Source organism: Plecotus auritus (assembly GCF_963455305.1).
Source record: "Plecotus auritus genome assembly, chromosome: 7".
Lineage (NCBI taxonomy): Eukaryota > Metazoa > Chordata > Mammalia > Chiroptera > Vespertilionidae > Plecotus > Plecotus auritus.
In genome coordinates this window covers 41,791,163-41,806,548 of record NC_137774.1, presented here as the reverse complement: position 1 = coordinate 41,806,548, position 15,386 = coordinate 41,791,163, and positions in this window count along the sequence as shown.

Below are 15,386 nucleotides of genomic sequence, written 5' to 3'. Positions count from 1 at the left end.
TTGTTTCTTAGAGAATTTCCTCCATTTCATTCCCTCTGCTTCCTCCGGTTTGTCAGGCATTGGGATCTGGAGTTCAGTCTTGATGCCTGCTTCTTTGTCCTTGGGCACTGGCTTTGGGAGATTTCCTCCGCTTGATTGCTGAGCTCACTGCCCCACTTTAGTTGTGCCTCTTCTGCGACTGAGCCCATAGATTGAAGCCTTGCCTCTCAGGTTCAAACCACCACACCTATTGCTTCCCACCTGGAGACAGGTGATCCAGAGAGGGCCCAAACCACCTACATGTGCCCCACTCAGTGTTCACCCTGATGGTTATCCCCTGCTCTCTCCTGGCCCCCACTAGCTCTCTCTGAATTTGGTACACCCTTAGTCAGCACTCCCCATATTTTTGCAGCAATGCTTGCTGCTAATTCTATTCCACTTGCTTTTTATCTCCTTAAGATTGTTTTTTCTGTCTTTACTGATTTTTAGAGAGAGGGGAAGAAGAGGGATAGAAAGATAGAAACATCGATGAGAGAGAAACATCATCAATTGGCTGCCTCCTACTCACCCCTCACTGGGGATGAGCTCACAACCCAGGCATGTGCTCTGACCCAGAATGGAACTGGTGACCTCTTGGTTCATGGGTCTATGTTCAACCATTGACCCACACCAGCCGGGCTCTTCTTAACAATTTTTCAAATAACGTCTGGTTCACCAAGGGCAAGCTTCTGGCTTTCCAGTGTTATTATGAATTGTTCATACCTTTTCCACCATGTCAAAGATTCGGAGCAAGAAAGATAAGCAGGTGCTTAGTTCACCACTTGACCCAATCTCCTTCTCTTTGATGCAAAGAGCAGAGACTCCAGTCACCTTGAGAAACGACGACTTACCGAGGAACATGTGTAGCGATGAAGTAGACAGTTGTGTCTGACTGTGGCCAGGCCTCTCAGGGATAACAGGCATCACGCCTGGCTGCATCCTGATGGTCCTGAAAAGTTCCTTTAAAAACTGGAATTTCATTCAGGAATCAAGATCCTCTACGCTGACCGCCCTGACCACCCTGATCATCTCAGGAGCACACACTGCTGTCCCAAGTGACCCAGGTGCGAGAGCAGATGGTTTCCCTCCATATGACTGGGGGTGCATCTCATTTCCCATACAGCAGCCAGCTCGGGTCCTCCTCCCCATGTCCTGAGGGTGGCTGAGCCCTGAACAGTGGGTTTCATACCTGGGCCCAGACCCTGCCAGTGGATTTTCATCCTGGGCACATTCTCTTGCTGTGGGACCCAGTGCCCATAACACTACCACAGTCTGCTCCCTGACCTTAAGGAATCTGGCATGAGCAGATTGACAGTCTCTCTGCACAAAAACCTAAGTAGATGCTGCTGTTTGGAATCTCCTACAGAAAGACCTGATGGTTTCTGATCAGCTGGACACCCCAGCAGTCATCCTCAGCATTCTCTCTTCCACATACAGCATGCTATCAAGATCTGTTGATTCTTCCCTGGCCAGTGTGGCTCAGTTGGTTGGGCATCGTCCGTGCACCTGAAGGTTGCGGGTTCGATTCCCAGTCAGGGCACATGCCAGGTTTCAGAATTGATCCCCAGCAGGGGGCGTGCAGGAAGCAGCCAATCAATGTTTCACTCTCACATCAATGTTTGTCTCTCTCTCCCCCTCTCCCTTCCTCTCTCTCTAAAAATCAATCAAAATATTTTTTTTAAGAAAAGATCTGTCTGTTCAGGCCCCCATGTGTGTCTCCTATGAACTCCTTCTCTCCATCCACACACCATCCTCGGCCATGCACGCCTGCACCCACAGTCTTCCTCCTGACTGGGATTCCTGCCTCTAGTCTCACCACCTCCCACGCCACCCCCAGTCTATCACTCCATGGCAAACAGAGTGAACTTTCCAAAGATCAACCACATTCCCTCCAATGGGCTTCCCATTGGCCCCCAGATGAAGCCCCACCTCCTGAGTGGCATTTCAGGCCCTGCACGATCTGACCGAAAGCCCCAGGTTTCACCTAAGGAGAAAGAGCGTTCATTTCTCAGGCAGACCTCTCCCTGCCAAGTTCTCACGGGCCTCCATTCAACCCCTTCAGTGGGGAGACTGTGGCTTTATTTCTTTGGAGCCTGTCATGTTATACAGCGGAAAGTAGCGGGGTTATCATTATATATGGTAAATTGAAGCCGTTATTAATCAAAGCATCCCGGAAAATATCAAAAACGTAATGTGACATCTCAGAGCTCCTCTCCCGCTGGCTCCAACCCACATCCAAAAAGAAGCTGACCTTTTCCGCAGCCGAATTATAAATGTCAGAATCGCGCGGCGCCATCCTTCAATTACTGTCACCTTGAAAGGGGAGAGTGCTGGAGGCCTCTCACTTAAGTATTTTCAATCACAGACATATTTCAAACACTCCGACTCCTTGAGAGGGGAGCGCTGGGTTCTGCAAAGCTGTGCGGCCCCCGCTGTGGGTTCCGCGCCAGGTGCAATGACCCAGAAAGTCAGCGACTCCAAAGACGATTTGGGGATTAACCAGAGCTGCCCATCTGATGTCCTCCTGTTCCAACAAACTAAAGATTTGATTTTTTTTTCAATTGCTATTTCTAGAAGCACCACAATGATGGCTCCACTGCCTACCTCCTAAATGCGGTAATTAATAGATTGCCTTTCCCTTGACTCAATTATGTTTTTATTCTGAAGCTTTAAATAACAACAAAGAAACTTTCCTTCTGGTGATATCTCTATTTTCATTCGAAGTCTTCATTCAACAAGAAGGCAGAAAGGGTCGAGTCCAATAATCTACAGGGCGGGGGTGGGGAAGCAATTTCACATTCCGGGCTGATGTGATGTTATGGTATTTATAGCACAAACCTATCAAATTAGCATCTTTACATGTTACAGTATAATCGCTTCCTCTGTCTCCTGTAACCTATATTTAGAGTGGAAATTCTTTCCCCTTCTGCACTAAATTAAACAAGGTAGATCATTATATTTTAGTTATTACAAAACATGGGCAATCAATATCATTCTCTGTTTCTCTTTTTAGCAGAACATCCTGGGTCTGCTTGGAGCTGGGAAGTCTGGCCCCGTCACAAAGAGAAGAGTTATGAATTCCCTGGACCTCACCAGGGAGCTTGGCTTCACTGTGACCATTCTCTGCGGCCACAGCATTGTGTCTGCTTCCAGAGTCAATGGTGCCAGAACCCTGTGGTCATTGGGGTGGTCAGAGCCAAGGGCAGCCTGACCCATGAGCCTCACCAGCTGGTGGTTGGCCTACATACGGGTCCATTGCACTCCCACACATGCCAGACTTTTCCCCTCCTTGGGGGCCCGGGGTCTTTGATTCTTCACCCCCATCCCAGAAAGTGGGGCACAAGTATAGTTGGGAAGGAGGATGTTTTGTATGGGGGGCAGGGGGGGTGGGCACTCATTCTAAACCAGCATTTCAAAGACAATAGGTTGATGTGGCAATTGACCAGAGTGCAATGAAAAGACTTTAGAGGAAGCCGTGCAAAACAAGACATGAGCTATGCCCAGGTGGTGGGCAGAGGGTAGGGTGACCAACTGTCCCAGTTTATCAGGGCTGAGAATTTCCCAGGACATGGGGCTCTCCCGGATAAAACCAGGACAGTCCCAGGAGAACCAGGATATTGGTCACCCTAGGAAACGGTAAAGCCTTCATTATGTGCCTTTGTTCATACCCTCCCCAGTCCCACTGCCCCAAATGTTAGAACCTGGCCATACCTTTGAGTGGGGCCCAGGAGAATGCTCGGAACCTACTGAGAACATCAGCAATAATACAAAAAAGTTTGTATTATTGATGGGACACTCACATTGCCCCCAAGAGGGGGTGCAAAACAGGATCACTGACCACACTGCCGATAGAGGCTTCATTACTGGGACAGCCCCTTCCAGAACTCAGCCTGGGGGTCGGCCAGAGAAGCCAGGATTTGGCAGGCCAGGCTGGTCCTTGTGCCTTCCTCAGGGGCCTGGCCCGGCTGAACCTGGAGGCCACTGTCATCCCCCACCCAGCTCTGTGTGGCTCTGGACCCTCCATGCTGTCTCTCCTGCCCACCCCACCCACCCCCGCACCCCGCCTAACAAAGAGCAGCAGAATGCCCCTCCCACCCCTTACTCACCTATCCTTCACCCCTGCTCCTCAGACTCCCCATCTCAAGTAACAGCAAATCCAGCCTCCCAGTCACTCAACCCAAAACATCAGAGGCACCCTGACTCCTCCTGTTCTCTCACGTCCATGCTACAAGCAAATCCTACTGGTTCTACTTTGAAAATATACCAAGAATCCAACCACATCTAAACACCACTGTGGCTGCCGCTCTAGGCCAAATTACCTCTCACCTGGCCTGTGAGTGGCCTTATGACGGTCTCCCGCCGCTGCTGTCACCCGTCCTCACCCTGTCCTCAACAGTGCAGCTACAGCGAGGCTTTCCAAATGTCTGGTGAATCCACCATTTACCCTTCTGCTCATATGTCCCGGAGTGGCTCCCTGTCTCTCAGAGCATAAGGGAAGGTTCACGGGGGACCTACAGGGCCAGCTGCCTCTCTGGCTGCATGCCCCTCACTCTCTCCATTTCAGACCAACCAGCCACCTTGTTTTTTGAACATGCTGCGCACCTGTCTCAGGACCTCTGCAGGTGCTATCCCCTCTACCCGGATGGTCTCCCACAGGGACCCACAGGGCCGGCTCCTTCTCCATCTCAGGCCTTCCCTGTCAGCCAGCATTCCCCACTCCATCCCCTGTTTGCTGCTTCAAAGCACTTATCACCATCACCATCCAACACGCTAAATATCGTTTTTCTCCTCCCACTAGAATGTAAACTTTGCTAGGGTTGGGATAGCTTCCATTTTTTTTCATGTTTATTTCCTTTCTACTTTTATTTTTTCTAGCACTTTAATATGAAAATATTCAAACATAAGAAAAGTTGAAAATATTGCACAATAAACACATACCACCCAGATCCCACAATTGTTAACATGTTGTCACATTTGCTTTATCGCGTATCTAACCGCGGATCCAGCTCTCATTCCACCCATCCGGCCACTCCAGTTTTCAGTGCATTTCGAGGCAAGTTGGGGGTATCAGTATCCTTCTCACCTAAATTTTTCAGAATGCATATCAGCAATCAGAGTTCAGTATTTATGTGCCATTCTTCTGAATTTTGGGTAGTAAATTTTACATAAAATGCATAAATCTCGCATAGAGGGAAATGCATAAATCGTAAGTGTATCGCTGAACAAGTCTTGATAAATGTGTGTATCTGTATAACCCGAGCTTTTACCAAGATCCAGAAAATTGCCTTCCCCCAGAAAGTTCCCTAAAGGCCCTTATCTGTTCATCTCCGAGAGCCGAGGTTTCCATCTGTCTTCTCCACCCACTGTGGCTTCCTAGCCCTTAGAAGGGCCTCTGGCACGTAGCAGGTGCTCAGTGCGTATGTACAGGATGAGTAAATGAATGATCTCTCGCAGGGGTGAGATTCATGGGAATGAAGCCTTAGTTCCCTAAGACCAGTTGGTTTCACATGAGTTGAAGGAAAATTCCTGAAAGACTAAACACTCTGAGCACAGAAAGCAAGGGAGACTGCACCCCAGACTGCACGGCTGGGAAGGCATAGATGTGCCAAGGGACCCCTGGACTCTGTGCCAGGCAGTCAGCTCCCTGAGGTGCCGTGCATTTGAGCCCACAAGTGCTGGGTAGCCTGTGACCAACCCAGCAGCCAGCAGCAGAGCCAGGAGGGCTCTGGGAGGGGCCTCCCGCTCCACCAGCCCTCCTCCACCACAAACATAACTGATAACCATTTCGTAGTTGTTTGAGATGGACCACTAATATTTTCTCGATCTTAGGAGAAGTGTGTAAAAATATACTTGGAGGATTGTTGTTATTTATCTTAATTACATGCTACTTTTTTTAAGTAGGCCTGTTCTGCAACTACCCAGAACGACCTCTCCACCAGATTGCCGTTTCCAAGTCCTTCCTGTGGAGCAAGTCGGAGTGGAGAAGGCCCCGCACAATGGCCAGGCTAAGAGAGCCCACGCTGCCTGGCGCCTCACACTGCCTGGCACCCCACGCTGCCTGGCGCCCCACATTGCCTGGCGCCCCACGCTGCCCGGTGCCCCACGCTGCCCGGCGCCCCACACTGCCCGGCGCCCCACACTGCCTGGCGCCCCACGCTGCCCGGCACCCCACGCTGCCTGGCGCCCCACATTGCCTGGCGCCTGTGCTCAGAGGGATCACCATGATTTAGGTTTGGTAAAACAACATCCCATTAAATTAATGTGGTTAATTTGAATTTTATTGATTTCGTAGTTTGCCATTCTATAAATTGTCCATTTGTTTTGCTTTTATAGTCATATGAGAGCCACAAGCAGGATTTTACTCCATCTTTTGTATTGGTACATATTTAAGTAACATTATAATAGAAATTACTTGAGTCAACCCAAGTGGGAAGAGCCTTTGAAAATATTCTTGTTTTGCCGAAACCGGTTTGGCTCAGTGGAAAGAGCGTCGGCCTGCGGACTGAAGGGTCCCGGGTTCCATTCCGGTCAAGGGCATGTACCTTGGTTGCGGGCACATCTCCAGTGGGAGGTGTGCAGGAGGCAGCTGATCTATGTTTCTCTCTTATCGATGTTTCTAGCTGTCTATCCCTCTCCCTTCCTCTCTGTAAAATATCAATAAAATATATTTTAAAAAAAAGAAGAAAATATTCTTGTTTTAAAGGGGATCCGAGCACTGCTTGCATTTGAGAAGTGTTTTTGTTTGTTTTTTTTTTTTTTTATTTCCTAACCCAGTTGATTTCTTCATGGGAAACATGTGGGTGATTTTTTCAGGTGGCATCTCTGTCCCAGGTGCAACCCAGAGACCACAGCTGAGGGGCAGGGGATGTTGCTCTCTGAATCCTCCAACCAGAAACGCCCGGGCTCCAGCTTCTGCCCGGGTCCGAGTGAATGGGACGAAATGATCTGGGTTGGGAACTTGAGAAGGAGGACAGTCGGAGGCTAGCGCGGAGGGTCCATCACTCTGGGAAAACGTGAGGCATGGACTGTCACGGACAGACCCCTTCCTGCGGAGAAGTCGCCCCTCAGACCTCCCCATGCCTGATACCACAGAAACAATGGTGCCGGCAGGATCATTTTTTCTTTCTTTGTCTCCAAAAAGATATTTAGACGCTGTGCGAAGTTACTAAAGCTCTTAGCAGAGCAGCCAGTTCATGAGCAAACACCCACAACCCATTTGTATTTTTACTTGGCTACATTTTCAAGTCTAATGGGTGTGTAGGGCAGGTGTGAAGCCAATAGGGAAACCTGAGCGAATGCAGCAGTGAGGCCATTATAAACATGGTTGTAACCTGCAAGCCCGGAAAGTCGGGAACGTTTAATTAGCCATAAAACATACCCACGTATTCCTTTCCTTACCTCCCTCTTCAGCTCTCCCACACACACGAGCCTATCTCAAGCTCACAGGGCCTTTGTGCGGCTGCCCTTTCTGTTTAGAACTTTCCCCACCTGCAGGGACTGGCTCGATCCCTCCTGTTCCTTCGCACCCAGCTGAGATGTCGCCTCCTCCGGGAAGCCTTCCCTGACCCACATGAAGACAGGAATTAGTGTTCCCCACTTCTGTGTCCCCCAGCACCCTGTGTGTGCCCTGCTCAGCTACCACACGAGGGCACCAGGTGGTTTGACTGTCTGTCCCCTCACTAGACCAGAAACTTGGGGGCAGCCTCAGGCCTTTTATATTCCCAGGGCCTAGCAAAATATCGGGTAACTAGAGGTATCAATTCCTGTTTCTGAACGTGTGCATGAATGAAGTTTCAGAGGAAACACTGTCTCTAGAGACAGAGAACAACAGTGACCCTTCCTCCCTCCCCTGCGCCTTCTGTTCCCTGAGCCCCAACTACTGAGCACCCTCAGTTTTCTGCTGTTGGTTTTGACTCCTCGTTCCCTGAGTAAGTGGGACCTTCAGGCAACAGGCAGGAAAGCAGGCTCACTCTCCCATCCCGCCAGGCCTCCTGTCACAGACCCCAGGTGGTCCCCATGGGCCGCATGGAGGATCCAGAGCAGCCGTGGGCAAACTACGGCCCGCGGGCCGGATCCGGCTGTTCTATCCAGTTCTCTTGCTCTCCCCTCCGCTCCTTTACTTTGATTTTATATTAGTTCACACAAACACTCCATCCATGCTTTTGTTCCAGCCCTCCGGTCCAGTTTAAGAACCCATTGTGGCCCTCGAGTCAAAAAGTTTGCCCACCCCTGATCCAGAGCAAAGAGTGAAGCCCCCACCTCCACCACATGGGCTCTCAATGCGTCTGGACAGCAGGCGCAGGGAAAGGAGCGCCTGGGGCCCTGGTCCACTGCCAAGTGCACCGAGTTTGTGGAGGGGGCCTTCCGGGTCGCTTCTCTGATCACTAGCCATTTGCCCCCAGCTTCACAGGAATGGGGCTTGACCAAGCTTTGCCTACCCCAGCCCTCCCAGAAGCCAGCCGAGTTGTAGATTTGTAGACACTACCGGGACTCCCTGGCCTTGCTGTCTGCAGATTCTTCATCCCCCTCCCACTCCATCCCCCTCCCACTCCATCTACCATGTCCTTACCTTGTAATCTGATCTGGTGAGATAAGAAATCTCCCCTCCCTTCTGCTATTGGGCTGTTACCAGGCTATCTGAACCCCAAAGATTAATTCTTAAGGCTGACAGGGAAACCGGCTCTGCCCCAGGGCGGGTGGAGGCCGGGTCAAGGCCTCACTGGCCAGCCCTCTCCTCCCTGTGGTTTTACTGTGTGTGCACAGCCTGCCTCCCAGGCCCCAATCTACGACAGTGTAGATAACCTTCAATTCAAACTATAAAAGCTGGTTTCTCTCTGTGTCTCCCATTCTACTAGAAAATGAACCATAATTTGAAGCACGCAGTAAAATGTAATCTTTCCTTTGTAGGACTCAAGCTCCTTCGTTTTCAAAGAAAGCCAACGGCTGGCAGATTGAATTTTGTTCTTTGCCAGTTAGACATTTTGCCTCAAAAGCTACCTCGAGTACAAAAAAGAAGTGAGGGCGTTCACACTCTGATGATGAGTCATCATCCACGCTGGCCTCAGGACCCCCCTGTTCATAACCCCAGTCTTGAGACAAACTCTCTAGTCATTAATGAGAGCCCATATGACAGGCTCGAGTTATGACCAGCATTTGTTCGCCTCAGTTAAGAATGTCCCCTATTAATGACAACAGCTGTCGGTTTAATAACCCCAGAAAAGATCATTAAATTCTTTCACATTTCCCAGAAACAGATGGGAGAACTACAGAAAGGTTCAAGCATATGGGGGAGCATATTGGGTTGCAGCAGCTCCACAGAGCGGCCAGAAATTTGATACTCTGATGGACGGCTCCACGCGGTGTTGCTGTGGGTGCCCAGTGGGAGCAGGTGTGCTCCATGCCTGGTGGGGACATGGAAACATGGTGGGGAGTGGTGTTGAGACAGGCGAGCCCTTGGGGGGGTGGGTAAGCTGGGCTGGAAGGATGGCTGCATGAGTTGGTGGGTCCTTTTGAAGGCTAAGAGGGTGGCTCGTGTCAACAGCTCTTGGCCCCACTTGACTGCCTCAGCGATGGCTGGAGGCTCCCCCCATTGGCGGGGTGTGACACACTCGCTTTCCCATGCAGGCTCCTTCGAATGACAAACACGACTGCTGTGTCACAGACACATTGGGTCAGCGGCAGCCAGCCCCCCATGCCCTTGCAGGCAAACTCCTGGTACCTTGCATCAAAGAACATATTCTGCTGAGTGAACTGCCCACATCAGAGCTGTCAGCTTGACCTTGAGTCTTTTCCCTGTGTTTGGAGTCAAGATGCAGCTGTGCATGTTCAACATCTGGGTGCAAGAGGGCATTTCCAGAACTCTGAGTCGGGTGTTCTAATGATTCACATCTGGCTCTGTCTACTGAAAGGGAGGGAGCGGTAACCATGGAGGAAGTATAGAGTTATAAAAAATATATATATACATATCTCCCTGAACAAAGGCCACAGGATCTGATGGTTTTACTGGTGAATTTTTTCAGACTTTCCAGGAAGCATATAAACTGTTCCCACTTGTAGATAAGTATAGGAAGCTAAGCTATTCATTCTCTGAAGGAAGCATGCTCATGATAACACTTAACACAGCATAAGAAGAAAAGTCGAGACCCAGCTCACTTAAGAAGGTAGATATAAATTCCTATGCAAATATTGGCCAGACAAATTTATAATTAGATTGATAAGTGGGAGGTTAATCCAGGTTTGCAAGAATGGTTTAATGTTACAAAATTAAGTAATATAGAACACATATAATATTATGAATAGAAACATTAAATATCAAAAAGATTTCTCTTCTGTTCAATTTATATTTTTCTCAAATTTATTCATTGGTGTTACGGGTTAAATTGTGTCCTCCCAAAAAGATATGGTGAAGACCTCAGAATATGAAATTATTTGGAAATAGAGATGTTGCAAATTGGTTAAGGTAAGGTCATACTGGAATAAGGTGGGCGCCCAATTCAACAAGACAGCGTCCTTATACTAGTAAACTAAAGCCATTTAAAGACAGTGGCACACGGGGAGAGGGCCATGTGACAGCGGGGGCGGAGATTGGAGCTATGCCTCCGCAAGCCTGGGCACACCGAAGATTGCCAGGAAACCACAGAGGCTACGAAGAGGCAAAGGATTCCCTGGCAGGTTTCACAGGGAGATGGCCATGCTGACACCTTAATTTTGGGTTCCTAGCCTCCAGTACTGTGGGACAATAAATGTCTGTTGTTTGAAGCCACCCAGTTTGTGTACTTTGTTACAGTGGCCCTAGGAAACTAATACAATTGGTTAAAATCGGGAGTCAGCAAATGATAGCGTACAGGCCAAGTCCAGCCCACTAGCTGTTTTTCTACAGCCTTTGATTTTAAAGAAGGAGGAGGAGGAGGAGGAAATAGAGAAGTATGTGGCCTACAAAGCCTAAAACAGTGTTTAGGCCATTAAAAAAAAGCTTGCCATGCTCTGGTTTAATATTACCCTAATTTAAAAATCCTAATAGATGAATTTAAGCATATCTGGAAGACAAAACAGGTGACATTTTTAACTGAGAAAACTTTAGGTTAAAAAAAAGAGTAAAAAAAATTACACTCTAACATACATAAGTATATAATGTACATAAATCCACAATAACTAAAATAGGGAAGCTATTGGCATACAGATCAATGAAGTCAGATATGTCACCTTTCAGTGGGCCTAGTTTATAATAATAAGAGATTAATATATGTTATAGGTAGTATCAGAAGATTATAGGAACACGTACAATTTTTTAAATATTGGGGAAGATTGAAATATGGGGGAAATAAATTATTGAATCATTAAATAATACTATCAAAGTAAGTTTTAGACTAATTTTAAAAATTAAATGTAAAAACAGAAACTTTTAAAAATCTGGAAAAGAATATTTGAAAATATATTTAACTGATTACTGAATAGGGAATAATTTTCCAAGCATAAAGCAACAAAAGAAATAGTAAAGGAAAATAACTATAGGTTGGATAACAAAATTTTTAAACTTCCATACCTCCAAAGAACCATAAACAAAATTAGAAAGCAAATGACGAGCTGAGAAAAAATATTTAACATGATGACAGAGAAAGGACTAATAACCTTCGTATATAAAGATCAATAAGGAAAAACCAAACATCCTAATAGAAAAATGGTCAGCAGCAGACCCCAACAATTCACAGAGGACATATAATTGGCTAAAGAACATATGAGAAATAGTCAATTTCCCTGGTAATTCTAAAAAACACATTTAAAAATGAGATCCCATGTTTAATCTATCAAATGGGCAAAATTTAAACAGGCCTAAATACTTTGTCTTGGGTAGAGTCCAGTTAGGGACTTTTATACACTACCAGTAACATTAAACAACCACTGGAAATACACTTAGTATTTCTGGATTGCTTTTTCACAATCCAGTACGCTTTGCTATAGCATATGCTTCTGTAATGAGAATGAGGTCATGTGTAATTGGCTAGAAAAGGTCAAGATGTCTAAAACCCAAGGTCCCATTGGTTCATAAGCAATTCTTCCCAGACGGTTGTTTTAAGCCACCAAGTATCAGTAGCTGAACCCACAGAACACTGCCACAGCTGGGCACAGGAATCCCCAATGGGGTGCAGTTCACGCTGCCCATCTGGGTCTTCCTCTGGGCTGGGATTGGCTGCTTGTTCTGCCTCGAAAGTGCTTATTCCATGGTCATGCACCATCTTTCTGTTTTCTGTACTTGTCTCCATAACTCAGCATCTCATCTCCAATTTTTCCTTGCACCCCATTCCTGCAAGCAACTTTTAGAACTAATGCCATTGTTACTCTGCTTATTAGAAATGCAATTAATTTTTAAATAGCATGTTTATTGGGGTTGTTAACTTTTTGTTAGAGTTGTGGCTACTACATAACATATGTTTTGAGTGGTCTGGTCTGCCTTATATATGTTTTTCCTGTAAGTCATGTCATTTTTAGTGCACAATTTTGCAGAACACAATATTTTTTGGCATTTTATATGACATATATATCTCATTATTGTATAACAACTCTATATGATTAGCAAAAGCCTCAAAAATATTAACCAGCAGCTCTAGTTATGGCAATATATACATAGGGAAAAAATCAGCAATACACATACAAATTTATGCACAGTGTGTTCATCAAGAAGTTATTTGTAAATATAAAAAGTGGGAAAACATCCAAATGCATAATACTTGATTGAATACCTGATATTCCATCTATACAATGGAATATGTGAGCCATTAAAAAATACCTTTTCAAAGAATGCTTGGAGCAATAAAATTTTTCATAATACATCAATAAATGGAAAAAATGCAATCTATAAAATAATGCCACAGAGTGTCATCCAAATTTTATAACGTAAGTTATTAAATTATGTACTTTTTGTTTATATGTGATAAATGTAAAAATATATAGAAAATATAAATAATAGTTAGAAATAATAGCCCATGAGATTGTGGGTAAACATTCATTATTCCTTGCACTTACCTACATTTTCTTAAGTTTCTATAATAAGTATTTATTAATTTTATAAATAAAAGACAATTGAAGATTATTTTTTAAGTAAAGAATCATTTAATGGAAGTTTTAGTATAAAGGAAAGAACAGAGGGAAGGAGAGAAATGGGGAGAGGGAACAATGGGGAGAATGAGGGCACCCTAAGTTTGATTCCACCTCTGAAGAGACCCAGAGTCTGGTAGGAGGAGCCTCTCCCAGCCTATGGAAATCCTCAATTATTGTAAACTCTATGATTATTTGCTTGAGCCAATAATGCCTGAGTCTTGCCCCAGGACACAGGATGGGCTTTCTGACCCCCAGACCCTGGCTCAAACCCTCAACTCCTCAAATACTTTCTCAGTTCAGCTGCAGCCCACAAGCAAACTTGCTCCTGTCCACCCCATCCTCTGGAGCCCAGGTGACCAGGGCCAGGCCCTATGTCAGAGTCACGAAAGGAAGACATCCCACCCCATGCCTGCTGCCCACTCTGCCCCGCAGAAATGACTGTTCTCCGTGCTTCAAGGGAAGGACTGATGGTCCAGGCCCTCGTAGAGTATCAGTGCAGCCCCCTCAGGGGTAGCAGCACAGACCTACTGTGGAGAGTCACCAGACCAAAACGTCTTGTGGCCTGAGAGCTGGCTCCACGGTCATTCAGATGGACCACAAGCACCTACGTCCATGCCTTGGCCCCACATAGCCCCTCCCACCCACCCCAGGGCAGGAAGAAAAGAGAAATGCTGAATTGACAAAGCTGATGGTTGTTTTAATAAGAAATTAACTAGAGGTTATAAAAAATAATGTATGGTGTGTTTCCAACAGCAGTGTAGACCTGATACCCGTGAAAGACCCTCCTGAGTGAAACTAAATGTGGGAGAAAATGTTTTTTAAATTATTTAAATGCATTACTGAGCTGGCACAAAAGTAAGAAATCTGCAGAACCCTAAAACGAAGTGAAATAAGAAATCTGAAGAGAAAATGAGTGCTAAAGCCTGCTTTCCCCCTGAGGGTCCTACTAAATCCCAGAGACTTTGAAGTTCCTCACAAACACTATGGGCATTTAGGAGACAGGAGATAAAACTCAACCATGTCCCAAGGCAGGAGATCTGATGTGAAATCCCTACATCAATAAGCGAAGACTCAAAGGAGAATAAAAAACAGACCGGGATCTCCGCACAACAACGGGAGGAAACACATCTGTCTTGACCTGGCTTTGGATGAGGATGGAAATTCCTTGTAAACACAGCCATCTCTTACAAACTTTGACATCCAAAATCACACATCTGTGAGGTCTGGGAAAACCTCATGTGGTGCTTCCAGGCACTGCAGAAGCACCCAGAACTTCTCTGCAGAGGAACTTCGCCTCAGTGAGGCCTCAAGGATCCTCACAAATAAATGCTGATGGACAGTGGCGGTCAGTGCGACAGTCTCCTATCCTGGGGAGCTCACACTACAGGGCACCCAGACTACAAACCAATAGACAGAGAGGCAGGTGCATAAAAGAACTCAGAGTGTAATAAGAAGGAGCTAAATAGGATAGAGGAAAATGGGAGATTGATTAAAGAAGGTGATCTGGGAATTCACATATACGATTAAATCTAAGAGAAAGAGAGACCCTCCCTCCCACAACACCCATACAGCAAATCCCAGGGGAGTAAGGTGGCTGGCTTTATACGGACAACAAAGTACAGAACGCCCAATAAACTTTGAATTTCAGATGACAACAAACAGTTTCTAACATGTCCCATGCAGTATTTGTGACATATTTATTCTAAAATATCCTAAGCACAGGAAAGCTGCAGCTGGTCCTGTCTCGGCAGGGGTCTGGAGAGTCCACTCCTGGACTTTCCTGTTGTCACTGGGCTGCACTGTTTGTGAGGGAAGAGCCGGTCCTGCCCAAGCCGGGTGTGCCCCGCCGCTGCAGGATGCTGCTCCCACTGGTCTGGAGGCTCCCCTGCGTGGGAGTCCAAGGATAAGAAGAAAGCAGGGATTATGACTCCTGGACTGATGACTACTGGACTGAACATTAAAAACGTTGTTTAGAATGTCTTTAATTTCACTACGTTATGTCATCTGCACCATAAAACACCTTCCTTCTATTGATGAAACTGTTCCCTTTCCCTTTCTCATCAATACCCATCGCCTTTGTCTCCTAATCAGAACACTATCTGGGCTTCTGCCTGAATCAGTGTGTCCTGAATAGCTGTTCTTATTGATCTCAGTAAAGGCTTGCTTGCCTCTCACTCTGAAAGGCCTTTTATGTTTAGGTTAGTACTACCAATCATATGGAGGCATGTGTGAGATGTTTTGATGAGCACAAAAAAAAAGGATATAAAATCATA